The 14,069-nt window shown below is 35.7% G+C and overlaps 1 protein-coding gene across 12 annotated transcripts in view; it reads right to left on the bottom strand.

Annotated features, from left to right (window-relative positions):
- Nucleotides 1-14,069, bottom strand: part of DPH6 (diphthamine biosynthesis 6) — a 443,901-nt gene that overhangs the window by 357,298 nt on the left and 72,534 nt on the right. The gene's annotated exons all lie outside the window — the stretch shown is intronic.

Raw genomic sequence — 14,069 nt, 5'->3', positions numbered from 1 at the left:
ACAAAATGAAAAGACAACCCTCAGAATGGGAAAAAAATATTTGCAAATGAAGCAACAGACAAGGGATTAATCTCCAAAATATACAAACAGCTCATGCAGCTCAATATCAAAAAAAAACAAACAATGCAATCAAAAATGCACAGAAGATCTAAACAGACTTTTCTCCAGAGACATACAGATGGCCAACAAACACATGTAAAGATGCTCAACATCGTTAATTATTAGAGAAATGCAAATCAAAACTACAATGAGGTATCACCTCATACCAGTCAGAATGGCCATCATCAAAAAGTCTACAAACATGATAAAGGTGGCAGGAATGTACAGTGGAGAAAGGACAGCCTCTTCAATAAGTGGTGCTGGGAAAACTGGACAGGTACATGTAGAAGTATGAGATTAGATCACTCCCTAACACCATACACAAAAATAAGCTCAAAATGGATTAAAGACCTAAATGTAAGGCCAGAAACTATCAAACTCTTAGAGGAAAACATAGGCAGAACACTCTATGACATAAATCACAGCAAGATCCTTTCTGACCCACCTCCTAGAGTAATGGAAATAAAAACAAAAATAAACAAATAAAATCTAATGAAACTTCAAAGCTTTTGCACAGCAAAGGAAACCATAAACAAGACCAAAAGACAATGCTCAGAATGGGAGAAAATATTTGCAAATGAAGCAACTGACAAAGGATTAATCTCCAAAATTTACAAGCAGCTCATGCATCTCAATAACAAAAAAACAGACAACCCAATCCGAAAATGGGCAGAAGACCTAAATAGACATTTCTCCAAAGAAGATATACAGACTGGCAACAAACACATGAAAGAATGCTCAACATCATTAATCATTAGAGAAATGCAAATCAAAACTACAATGAGATATCATCTCACACCAGTCAGAATGGCCATCATCAAAAAATCTAGAAACAATAAATGCTGGAGAGGGTGTGGAGAAAAGGGAACACTCTTGCACTGCTGGTGGGAATGTGAATTGGTTCAGCCACTATGGAGAACAGTATGGAGGTTCCCTAAAAAACTACAAATAGAACTACCATATGACCCAGCAATCCCACTACTGGGCATATACCCTGAGAAAACCAAAATTCAAAAAGAGTCATGTACCAAAATGTTCATTGCAGCTCTATTTACAATAGCCCAGAGATGGAAACAACCTAAGTGCCCATCAGCGGATGAATGGATAAAGAAGATGTGGCACATATATACAATGGAATATTACTCAGCCTTAAAAAGAAACGAAATTGATCTATTTGTAATGAGGTGGATAGACCTAGTCTGTCATACAGAGTGAATTAAGTCAGAAAGAAAAAGACAAATACCGTATGCTAACACATATATATGGAATTTAAGAAAAAAAAATGTCATGAAGAACCTAGGGGTAAGACAGGAATAAAGACGCAGACCTACTGGAGAACAGACTTGAGGATATGGGGAGGGGGAAGGGTGAGCTGTGACAGGGCGAGAGAGAGTCATGGACATATACTCACTAACAAACGTAGTAAGGTAGATAGCTAGTGGGAAGCAGCCGCATGGCACAGGGATATTGGCTGGGTGCTTTGTGACAGCCTGGAGGGGTGGCATAGGGAGGGTGGGAGGGAGGGAGACGCAAGAGGGAAGACATATGGGAACATATGTATATGTATAACTGATTCACTTTGTTATAAAGCAGAAACTAACACATCATTGTAAAGCAATTATACCCCAATAAAGATGTTAAAAAAATTTTTTTTAAAAAGTCTACAAACAATAAATGCTGCAGAGGGTGTAAAGAAAAGGGAACCCTCCTACACTGTTGTTGGGAATATAAATTGGTACAACCACTATGGAGAACAGTATGGAGGTTCCTTAAAATACTAAAACTAGAACTACCATATGATCCAGCAATCCCAATCCTGGGCATATATCTGGAGAAAACCATAATTTGAAAAGATACATGCACCCCCAATGTTCACTGCAGCATTATTTACAATATAGCCAAGACATGGATGCAGCCTAAATGTCCATTGGCAAATGAATGGATAAAGAAGATGTGGTACATATATACAGTGGAATATTAGTCAGCCATTAACAAGAATGAAATAATGCCATTTGCAGCAAGATGGATGGACCTAGAAATTATCATACTAAGTGAAGTCAATCAGAGAAAGACAAATATCATACGATATCACTTACATGTGGAATCTAAAAAGATGAAACAAATGAACTTATTCACAAATCAGAAATAGACTCACAAACTTTGAAAACAAATTTATGGTTACCAAAGGGGAAAGGTGGGGGAGAGGGATAAATTAGAAGTTTGGGATTAACATATACACACTACTATATATAAAATAGATAATCAACAAGAACCTACTGTATAGCACAGGGAACTCTATTCAGTATTCTGTAATAACCTATATGGGAAAAGAAACTGAAAAAAATTGATATATGTATATGTATAACTGAATCACTTTGCTGTAACAGAAACCGACACAATATTGTAAATCAACTATACCCCAATATAAAATATAAACTAAATTAAAAATAAAAACTTTGTGATTACAAAGTTTTCAAGATCTATCCTATGGTATCACTTAAAGGTGAACTTTCTTTAAAACACAGTCTGTGATTAATCAGGTACAAGAGAGACTGACTTTAGATTGAGTTCCACTTACTAGTTACATTGTGTATTATAGAGAAATCCCAATGCATTACTTAGCCTTCAGAGCATTCATTATAGAACAGTTATAGAACACTAAGTGTTAAGAAAAATAATCTAGGAAATATAGGTAGCAAAAGACTGCAGATTTCCACTTAACAAAGCTTTTCAGTTTTTATAACATTTTCTTTCCTCAGAAACTACTAAACTTTTCTGTTCTAAAAATGAACACAATGTGAGACTTTCAAAAACCAAACCAAACCAAACAAAATAAAAACAAATACATTTGTGAATTGTGAAAAAAGACATTTAGAGGTAGCATAATACTTTATTATAGCTACAAAGATAAGACTTCTTAATTATAGGTTTTATTTTTCATACAAGCTGAAATGATTATGTCATTTTCATTTTTAATATACCCTATGCATAACATTAATGAAAATGGGGAAAAACCCTGGAGGCTTATTGCTAGATTAAAATGTACAATTATACCATAACTATATATCAAAATTTTAAATAAATCTTTTTTTAGCTTTTTTTGTTGTTTTTGTTAAGGGATCTTAGATGGGGGGTAGATTTTCTGTTAAATATTAATGTGGAGCTACTGTACTTTGTTATATAGCATGAAATGTTTTTCTAAGTAAAAAATGACTCATATTATTAAGTGTTAAGAGCTATATAACAAACAAAGGCACTGCAAAGGCCCCATAGCATCAGTGTATTCCATCAGTGCAGCATATTCATTCATTAGAGTAGTGCCATCATACACATGGATAGTAGTGATGCACTTGTTCCTGGTAATGTATTACTCTTACAGGTTAGACCAGTGCAATATTTTATAGACTTACAGTACATAGTGATTTCACTCATTTAGAAATTTCATTTCCTTGTCACAGCCTAAAATGAGTTTTCTGAACATTCATGATAATTTCATTGTCTATCTCCAAAATGTTTTAACTGGCCAACTAACCAATTGTTTAAATTGGTGTGACTATATGGGTTTTCTTCAATTTCACATTCTCACTTCTTATCTAGCCATCTTAGGGCTCAGCAAAAAGAAAATTAGTGATAATGCTTTCAATTTAATTAGTATATTACATACACTGTAATTATTAGCAGGAAATGTTATATTAATGAATGTAAAAGTTAGCAGTAAATTACCTTGTAGCTATTATCAATTTCCCAAGCTACTGCTCCTTAAGATAACCCTCTCCCTATGGTCCTTCCGGTAATTTTTCTTTGCCTGATAAACATGATGATTAAATAGCACACAGAGCAAACCTTTGATACTTTTTAAATTAAATCCATGCCCAGCCTAAGGGCTGTGTCTGATTTCAACTAAATGTGTCAGTTAATCAGATAAAAAATTATCAGTAACTCAAAGAAACAGCAGCCTTAGGCTTCATCAGTGCCAGGGAAAGCTGAACAAAATAAGACATTCAGACAATATCACATTATGTGTAAAGGTTACTGATAAGCCTATAAGTAAACAGAACTGCTTACCACTGTAACAATGTCTGTCTGGAAAGAAATGTTATAGTCAACATTCAAATTACTCTAAATGTTTTTAAGGAAAAAAAAAGTAATTTAAAGACTAGGGATATTTTACCCACACATAAAAACAAACGTATGCACACTTATATATAAATGAACCCACAAAAAGATACTAAAAACATGCAGTGGAGTAGGGAAATGGTATTCTTAGAACTAGATTCTCTGAGAGATTTTATTGAAAAAGTGCTTATTATCACCAAGACTACTTCTAGGACACTTGAAAAATTATACTAAGTAAACCAAATATTTAATGGCTAAGGGAAAGTGTACGTAAATTCAAGATCATTCATCCACAGAGTTCTTCCTAGTGCCTGAAATGATACAAATTTCACCAATTTTTAAAAAAATCTGGGGTAGATTAAACTATAGCAAGATCCTAAATTAATTAAGAAAGCAGACAATTTTTACCTGTAACAATGAGCACCAACAGTCATTTGCAGTATTACCAATTAAAATAATATATATCATCAGGGGCCTGGTTATTAATAAGAGGATTTAAAAGATCCTACAATTATTATTATATACAGAGGCTGGCAAACCTTTACATTTACAGAGCATATTATGACTTGCAAAGCATTCTCAGATTCCTAATTAAGATTGCTTTAACTATAGAAAAGGGCTATCTTATAAACTGATATATCAGTAACAAATGCCAGAAAGAAACTAAATCTGAAAAGAATGGAAAATTATCTTTGAAAGACATAATAGGCAGTAGTTATGAAAAATCCATCTGTAACTCAGAGCAGGAGTCCCTAACCCTCTGACAAAGAAAATTTCAAATTAATACTCCATCATCTTTATTCTTCTCTTCTACTGCGATCAGATAATATGTTCAACCTCAACAAGGTTCTCATACTCTTTATCAAATGCAACTTCTTAGTAAGTAGACCACTGACAGGAGAAGAATTGGGCCAATTCTACACAAATACAAACCACAAAACATCAGAGGCCCATAGTACAAATTAAAGTTATTCAACAGAATTTCAAACTTGTTACCCACATATGGATAGAGGATCACTGTATCTTAAAGTTTTACTTCTCAATACATTCAAAAGCTTAATACAGACTCTCTGAAATCACTGTTTCTGTCAAGAATTACCTGAAGTGCAGAGGAAGTGGTTTTGCTTTCCTAACTGCTACAAGCAGCAATATACACCTTTCAGGAAACACTTGGGACGATGGGAGTCCATCAAGGACTAACACTGCTTAAACCAGGTTAAAGCTTCTCCAAGACGTCCACACATTTCAGAGTTCACCAAAGAGCAGCTGAAAAATTATCTTAGGGTTATAGAATGAAATTCGAACCGGTCACCAAGAGGTGACTCAATTTAGCTGCTTCAAGTAATCCCCAGGGCTTTTTGGTCTCCTCTCATACCACAGGATTTAATTAATTCACACTCCTTCTGACCTCTGCAAGTCTCATATTAATGGTCACAACACTGTCCCTCTGAACGCTCCACAACTTCGAATCCATGCAAGAGTATTACTTAACATCTTATTTAAATAAAAAGAGTAATGATTTACAAGAATTAAAAATTCTAACTGTAAAGGAAATTATCCACAGTTTTATTTGAGACTACAATTACAATACTAGGTCCATACTCTAAAAGTAATTGCAAGGAAAATAAGAATAACATCATTTATTAAGATAATGTATTTATTATGGTTCTAAACACAATTTGCTATATTTTCAAATGTATTTTCCAGAATAGTGAAAATGTTACTCTTTAAAAAATTACTCTAGCACCAGCACCAGTGTCCACATGGTAGAAAGAGCTCCCAAGAATGGCTGCTGCCAGTGATTATATCCCCAGGGTGACCACAGCTGTCCCTGCTGCCTCTCGAGGAGAGTCTCCAAGACCAGCAGATGCACATGTTGCAATTATGCTTCACAAAGGGAACTGCAGTGTAGGACATGTTAAGAGAAATCATTCTAGCAGAGGTAAATTATATAACATGGAAACCTGGATTGACACAAAGAAGAAGAAAACAGCAGAAACAGCATCTACATAGGTTATTACAAGATATTGAGTATACTTCCCTGTGCTACACACCAGGTGGCTGACAGAGTCTTGGTACTCCAGCCGGGTGTCAGGCCTGAGCCTCTGAGGTGGGAGAGCCAAGTTCAGACATTGATCCACCAGAGACCCCCCGGCCCCATGTAATATCAAATGGTGAAAGTTCTCTCAGAGATCTCCATCTCAATGCTAAGACCCAGCTCCACTCAACAGCCAGCAAGGTACAATGATGGACACACTATGCCAAACAACTAGCAAGATAGGAACACAATGCTGCCCATTAGCAGAAAGCTGCCTAAGATCATAAGGTCACAGACACCCCAAAACACACCACCAGATGTGGTCCTGTCAACCAGAAAGACAAGATCCAGCCTCATCCACCAGAAAACAGGCACCAGTCCCCTCCACCAGGAAGCCTACACAACACTCTGAACCAACCTTACCCACTGGGGACACACACCAAAAACAACGGGAACTACGAACCTGCATCCTGCGAAAAAGAGACCCCATCCACAGTAAGTTACACAAAATGAGAAGACAGAGAAACACACACCAGATGAAGAAGCAAGCTAAAAACCCACCAGACCTAACAAATGAAGAGGAAATAGGCAGTCTACCTGAAAAAGAATTCAGAGTAATGAGTGTAAACATGATCCAAAATCATGGAAATAGAATGAGGAAAATACAAGAAATGCTTAACAAGGACCTATAAGAACTAAAGAGCAAACAAACAATGATGAACAACACAATCAATGAAATTAAAATTTCTTTAGAAGGAATCAATAGCAGGATAACTGAGGCAGAAGAACGGATAAGTGACCTGGAAGATAAAACAGTGGAAGTAACTACTGCAGAGCAGAATAAAGAAAAAAGAATGAAAAGATTTGAGGACACTCTCAGAGACCTCTGGGACAACATTAAATGCACCAACATTCGAAATATAGGGGTCCCAGAAGAAGAAGAAAAAAAGGAAGGGACTGAAATGAAGGAAAGAACAACTAACATCAATAAATCTAAAAGCTGTTTGAGAAGATAAACAAAATTGATAAACCACGAGCCAGACTCATCAAGAAAAAAAGGGAGAAGACTCAAGTTAAGAGAATTAGAAACGAAAAAGGAGACGTAACAACTGACACTGCAGATATACAAAGGATAATGAGAGATTACTACAAGCAATTATATGCAATAAAATGGACAACGTGGAAGAAATGGACAAATTCTTAGAAAAGCACAACCTCCCGAGACTGAACCAGGAAGAAATAGAAAATATAAGCAGACCAATCACAAGCACTGAAATTGAAACTATGATTAAAAATCTTCCAACAAACAAAAGACCAGGATGAGATGGATTTACAGGTGAAGTCTATCAAACATTTAGAGAAGAGCTAACAGCTTTCCTTCTCAAACTCTTCCAAAATGCAGCAGAGGGAGGAACACTCCCAAACTCATTCTACGAGGCGACCATCACCCTGATAACAAAACCAGACAAAGACGTCACAAAAAAGGAAAACTACAGACCAGTATTACTGATGAACATAGATGCAAAAATCCTCAACAAAATACTAGCAAACAGAATCCAACAGCACATTAAAAGGATCATACACCATGATCAAGTGGGATTTATCCCAAGAATTCTTCAATATACGCAAATCAATGTGATAAACCATATTAAAAATTGAAGGAGAAAAACCATATGATCATCTCAATAGATGCAGCAAAAGCTTTTGACAAAATTCAACACCCATTTTTGATAAAAACTCTCCAGAAAGTAGGCATAGAGGGAAATGACCTCAACATTATAAAGGCCATATATGACAAACCCACAGCCAACATCATCCTCAATGGTGAAAAACTGAAACCATTTCCACTAAGACCAGGAAGAAGACAAGGTTGCCCACTCTCACCACTATTATTAAACATAATTTTGGAAGTTTTAGCCACAGCAATCAGAGAAGAAAAAGAAATAAAAGGAATCCAAATCAGAAAAGAAGAAGTAAAACTGTCACTGTTTGCAGATGACATGATACTATACATAGAGAATCCTAAAGATGCTACCAGAAAACTACTAGAGCTAATCAATGAATTTGGTAAAGTAGCACGATATAAAAATAATGCACAGAAATCTCTTGTATTGTTATACAATAATGATGAAAATTCTGAAAGAGAAATTAAGGAAACACTCCCATTTACCACTGCAACAAAAAGAATAAAATACCTAGGAATAACCCTACCTAAGGAGAAAAAAGACCTGTATGCAGAAAACTATAGGACATTGCTGAAAGAAATTAAAAATGATACAAACAGATGGAAAGATATACCATGCTCTTGGATTGGAAGAATCAACATTGTGAAAATGACTATATTACCAAAAGCAATCTACAGATTCAATGCAATCCCTATCAAACTACCAATGGCATTTTTCACACAACTAGAAAAACAATTTTCATAATTTGTATGGAAACACAAAAAACCTTGAAACACCAAAGCAATCTTGAGAAAGAAAAACGGAGCTGGAGGAATCAAGTTCCCTGACTTCAGACTATACTACAAAGCTACAGTAATTAAGACAGTATGGTACTGGCACAAAAACAGAAATACAGATCAATGGAACAGGATAGAAACTCCAGTGATAAACCCATGCACACACACACACATATGGTCACCTTATCTTTGATAAAGGAGGCAAGAATATACAATGGAGAAAAGACACCCTCTTCAATAAGTGGTGCTGGGAAAGCTGGACAGCTACACGTAAAAGAATGAAATATAACACTCCCTAACACCATACACAAAATAAACTCAAAATGGATTAAAGACTTAAATGTAAGGCCAGACACTATAAAACTCTTGGAGGAAAACATAGGCAGAACACTCCATGACATAAATCACAGCAAGACCCTTTTTGACCCACCTCCTAGAGAAATGGAAATAAAAAGAAAAATAAACAAATGGGACCTAATGAAACGTAGAAGCCTTGGCACAGCAAAGTAAACCATAAACAAGATGAAAAGACAACCCTCAGAATGGGAGAAAATATCTTCAAACAAAGCAACTGACAAAGGATTATCTCCAAAATATAGAGGCAGGTCCTGCAGCTCAATATCAGAAAAACAAACAACCCAATCCAAAAAATGGGCTGAAGATCTAAATAGACATTTCTCCAAAGAAGATATACAGATTGCCAACCAACACATGAAAGAATGCTCAATATCACTAATCATTAGAGAAATGCAAATCAAAACTACAATGAGGTATCACCTCACACCAGTCAGAATGGCCATCATCAAAAAATCTACAAACAATAAATGCTGGAAAGGGTGTGGAGAAAAGGGAACACTTTTGCACTGTTGGTGGGAATGTAAATTGATACAGCCACTATGAAGAATAGTATGGAGGTTCCTTAAAAAACTAAAAATAAAACTACCATACGACCCAGCAATCCCACTACTGGGTTCAAAAAGAGTCATGTACCACAATGTTCATTGCCGCTCTATTTACAATAGCCAGGACATGGAAGCAACCTAAGTGTCCATCGACAGATGAATGGATAAAGAAGATGTGGCACATATATACAATGCAATATTACTCAGCCATAAAAAGAAACGAAATTGAGTTATTTGTAGTGAGGTGGTGGACCTAGAGACTGTCCTACAGAGTGAAGAAAGAAAGAAAAAAACAAATACCATATGCTAACACATATACACGGAATCTAAAAAATAACAAAAAAAACATGGTTCTGAAGAACCTAGTAGCAGGACAGGAATAAGACACAGACATAGAGAATGGACTTGAGGAGATGGGGAGGGGAAGGGTAAGCTGGGACTAAGTGAGGGAGTGGCATGGACATATATACACTACCAAATGTAAAAGAGATAGCTAGTGGGAAGCAGCCACATAGCACAGGGAGATCAGCTCAGTGCTTTGTGTCCACCTAGAGGGGTGGGATAGGGAGGGTGAGAGGGAGATGTAAGAGGGGGGAGGTATATGGGTATATGTTTATGTATAGCTGATTCACTTTGTTATACAGCAGAAACTAGCACACCATTATAAAGCAATTATACTCCAATGAAGATATTAAGAAAAAATTATTCTAATGATAAAATTTATTTGGATATGTGATTACTGATATAGACCTGATATAAATATAAATATGTAAGATATAAATATGATGACCTATTAAACTTTGAAGAAAACAAAATAAAAATTAATCTTGAATTAAAAAAGAAATTTATAGTAACAATCCAATTTTGCTCCTGGGATGAGTTCAAGTCAACCAGAAGACTTTATAACAATATTAGCTAAAAAAAAGCTAATATTAGGTAGATACTTATTTGCAGTGAAATATGTATGAATTTTGTGGTTTCTCCCTTTAAAAGCTGAAATATTTACACAGCATTTTCCTACAGACAATTCCTTCAGGAAATCCTCCATATAAGAATGACCACCATTAGAAGCCTGATGATGAGTTATATTTAAAACTGAATTTGACATAAACAAGCTTCCCAAACTTTAATACACTAAAGTTATTCTGCAGTGATGAAGTGCCAGTGAACAACCACAACAATTAAGTCTAAAGGCTACGTAGTTTTCTATCCAATACCAACCACATATATATCAAACACATTTGTGGGATTTTACATAGGATGCCTGTAAAACTTATAGCAGTTTTACGTTTTTATCCTTAAATGAAATGTTTAACATTTAAAGCAAGCACTATAATATTTCACATATGGCATGCTGATATTTAACCTAAAAATTCCATTAAAATAATTTAACAAGAGAAATTAAACTACTTTAATATTTAAGGTTGGGTATTATCTTTAAGAAAATATTATTTTCAAGTAAGTTAAGAATTAAGAATTTGTCCTGTCTTTCTTATATTAACTCTATTACTGGGTAGCTGCTGAGTAACCAAATAATAGGTGAAGGGAAGTCTTTTTTTATAGAATATTCCAACTAATAAATGAAGCAAGAATAGTAGAATCATTAATATCAACATTTTGCAACCTCCTTTTAAATAATAAATCTAAGCAACAATCATCAACAGCTGATGATGTTAGCATCATAAAAAAAGAGAGAATTAAATGTTATATTTCCTAATGGAAGAACATAAAACCGTTTGTGAGTTATAATTTAAAAAAATTCAAACGTGAATTTAATGAAACTTCTAGATTAGTGCTTTTCAACTGAGCTTTCAGCAATGATGGAAATGTTCTTTCTGTACCATCCAATATGGTAACCACATGTGGCTACTGAGCATTTGAAATGTGGCTAGTGAGACTGAGGAAGTAATTTTTAAATTTTACTTAGATTTAATTAATTAAAAATTTGATGTACTTAATGACACGTAGCTCATAGCTACCATATTGGACAGCAAAGCTTTAGACTGAACTATGAATTTACAGGAACTCAGAGAACAAAGAAACATACTGCACTACACTGTGGGGATTTTGTCAGTCTGTGGGAACCCTAATGGAAAACTATCCTAGTTTTTTCAACAGAGAAGTTAAAAGAGAGAGAAAATATAGATTACAAGAGACTTAAAAGATATACCAACCAATTACAATGCATAAAACTGATTTGGATCCTGATTTAAACAAGACAAAACAATGTAAGGCATTTATGAAACAACTGAAAACTTGAACACTGGATATATAATGAATTAAGAAATTACTATGCATTATTTTAATCTGTGATAATGGTATTACCATTATACTTAAAAGGAAAATCTTATCTCTTAGTGATAGATGCTGAAATATTTGCAAATGATACATGATATCTGTCTGGTGTTTGCTTCAAAATAATAATTGACAGAGGTAAGTAAGCAGGTATATAGATGAAAGAAGATGGGTTGTTGTTGAAGCTCTCTAATAGGTGCCATCATATTTATTACTTTATATTTGTCTTTTTTTTTTTTTTGCGGTACGCGGGCCTCTCACTGTTGTGGCCTCTCCCGCTGCGGGGTACAGGCTCCGGACGCGCAGGCTCAGTGGCCATGGCTCACGGGCCCAGCCGCTCCGCGGCACGTGGGATCTTCACGGACCAGGGCACGAACCCGTGTCCCCTGCATCGGCAGGCGGACTCCCAACCACTGCGCCACCAGGGAAGCCCTGTCTTCTTTTTTTTTTTTTGCTGTTATCTGAAATTTTTTTTTTCGTTTCTTTTTTTTTCTTTGATAGGTCTTTATTGTGAAGCATAATTGCTTCACGATACTGTGTTAGTTTCTGTTGTACACCCAAGTGAATCAGCCATATGCATACATATCTCCCCATATCCCCTCCCTCTTGAGCCTCCTCCCATCCGCCCTATCCCATCCCTCTAGGTCATTGCAAAGCACCAAACTGATCTCCCTGTGCTATGCTGCTGCTTCCCACTAGCTAACTAAACTGCATTCGGGACTGTATATATGTTAATGCTACTCTCACTTCACCAAGCTTCCCCCTCCCACCCCGTGTCCTCAAGTCCATTCTCTATGTTGACATCTTTACTCCTGCCCTGAAACTAGGTTCATCAGTATCACTTTTTTTTTTTAAGATTACATAGCTAGGCATTAGCATACGTTATTTGTTCTTCTCTTTCTGACTTACTTCACTCTGTATGAAGTAAGGTGGATGGACCTACTTCCCTAGGTCCATCCACCTCAGTACAAATAACTCAGTTTCGTTTCTTTTCATGGCTGAGTAATATTCAATTGTATATATGTGCCACATCTTCTTTATCCATTCAACTGTTGATGGACATCTAGGTTGGTTCCATGTCCTGGCTATTGTAAATAGTGCTGCAATGAACATTGTGGTACATGTCTCTTTTTGAATTATGCTTTTCTCAGGGTATATGCCCATTAGTGGGATTGCTGGATCATATGGTAGTTGTATTTTTAGTTTTTTAAGGAACCTCCATACTGTTTTCCATAGTGGTTGTATCAATTTACATTCCCACCAACAGTGCAGGAGCATTTCCTTTTCACCACACCTTTTCCAGCATTTGCTGTTTCTAGATTTTTTGATAATGGCCATTCTGACCGGCATGAGGTGATACCTCACTGCAGTTTTGATTTGCATTTCTCTAATAATTAGTGATGTTGAGCATCTTTTCATGTGCCTCTTGGCCATCTGTATGTCTTCCTTGGTGAAATGTCTATTTAGGTCTTCCACCCATTTTTTAATTGGATTGTTTGTTTCTTTGATATTGAGCTACATGAGCTGTCTGTGTATTTTGGAGATTAATCCTTTGTCGTTTCATTTGCAAATTTTTTCTCCCATTCTGAGGGTTGTCTTTTTGTCTTGTTTATGGTTTCCTTTGCTGTGCAAAAGCTTTTAAGTTTAATTAAGTACCATTTTTTAATTTTTGTTTTTATTTCCATTACTCTCAGAGGTGGGTCAAAAAAGATTTTGCTGTGGTTTATGCCAAAGAGTGTTTTTCCTATGTTTTCCTCTAAGAGTTTTATAGTATATGGTCTTACATTTAGGTCTTTAATCCATTCGGAGTTTATTTTTGTGTATGGTGTTAGGCAGTATTCTAATTTCATTCTTTTACATGTAGCTGTCCAGTTTTCCCAGGACCACGTATTAAAGAGGCTGTCTTTTCTCCATTGCATGTTCTTGTCTCCTTTGTCGTAAATTAGGTGACCATATGTGCATGGGTTTATCTCTGAGCCTTCTATCCTGTACCACTGATCTACATTTCTGTTTTTTGTGCCAGTACCATACTGTCTTGATTACTGTACTTTGTGGTATAGTTTGAAGTCGGGGAGCCTGATTCCTGCAACTCTGTTTATCTTTCTCAAGATTGCTTTGGCTATTTGGGATCTTTTGTGTTTCTATACGAATTATAAAA

This window comes from Orcinus orca, chromosome 2 (genome assembly GCF_937001465.1).
Source record: "Orcinus orca chromosome 2, mOrcOrc1.1, whole genome shotgun sequence".
Lineage (NCBI taxonomy): Eukaryota > Metazoa > Chordata > Mammalia > Artiodactyla > Delphinidae > Orcinus > Orcinus orca.
This window is presented reverse-complemented; position numbering and strand designations above follow the sequence as displayed.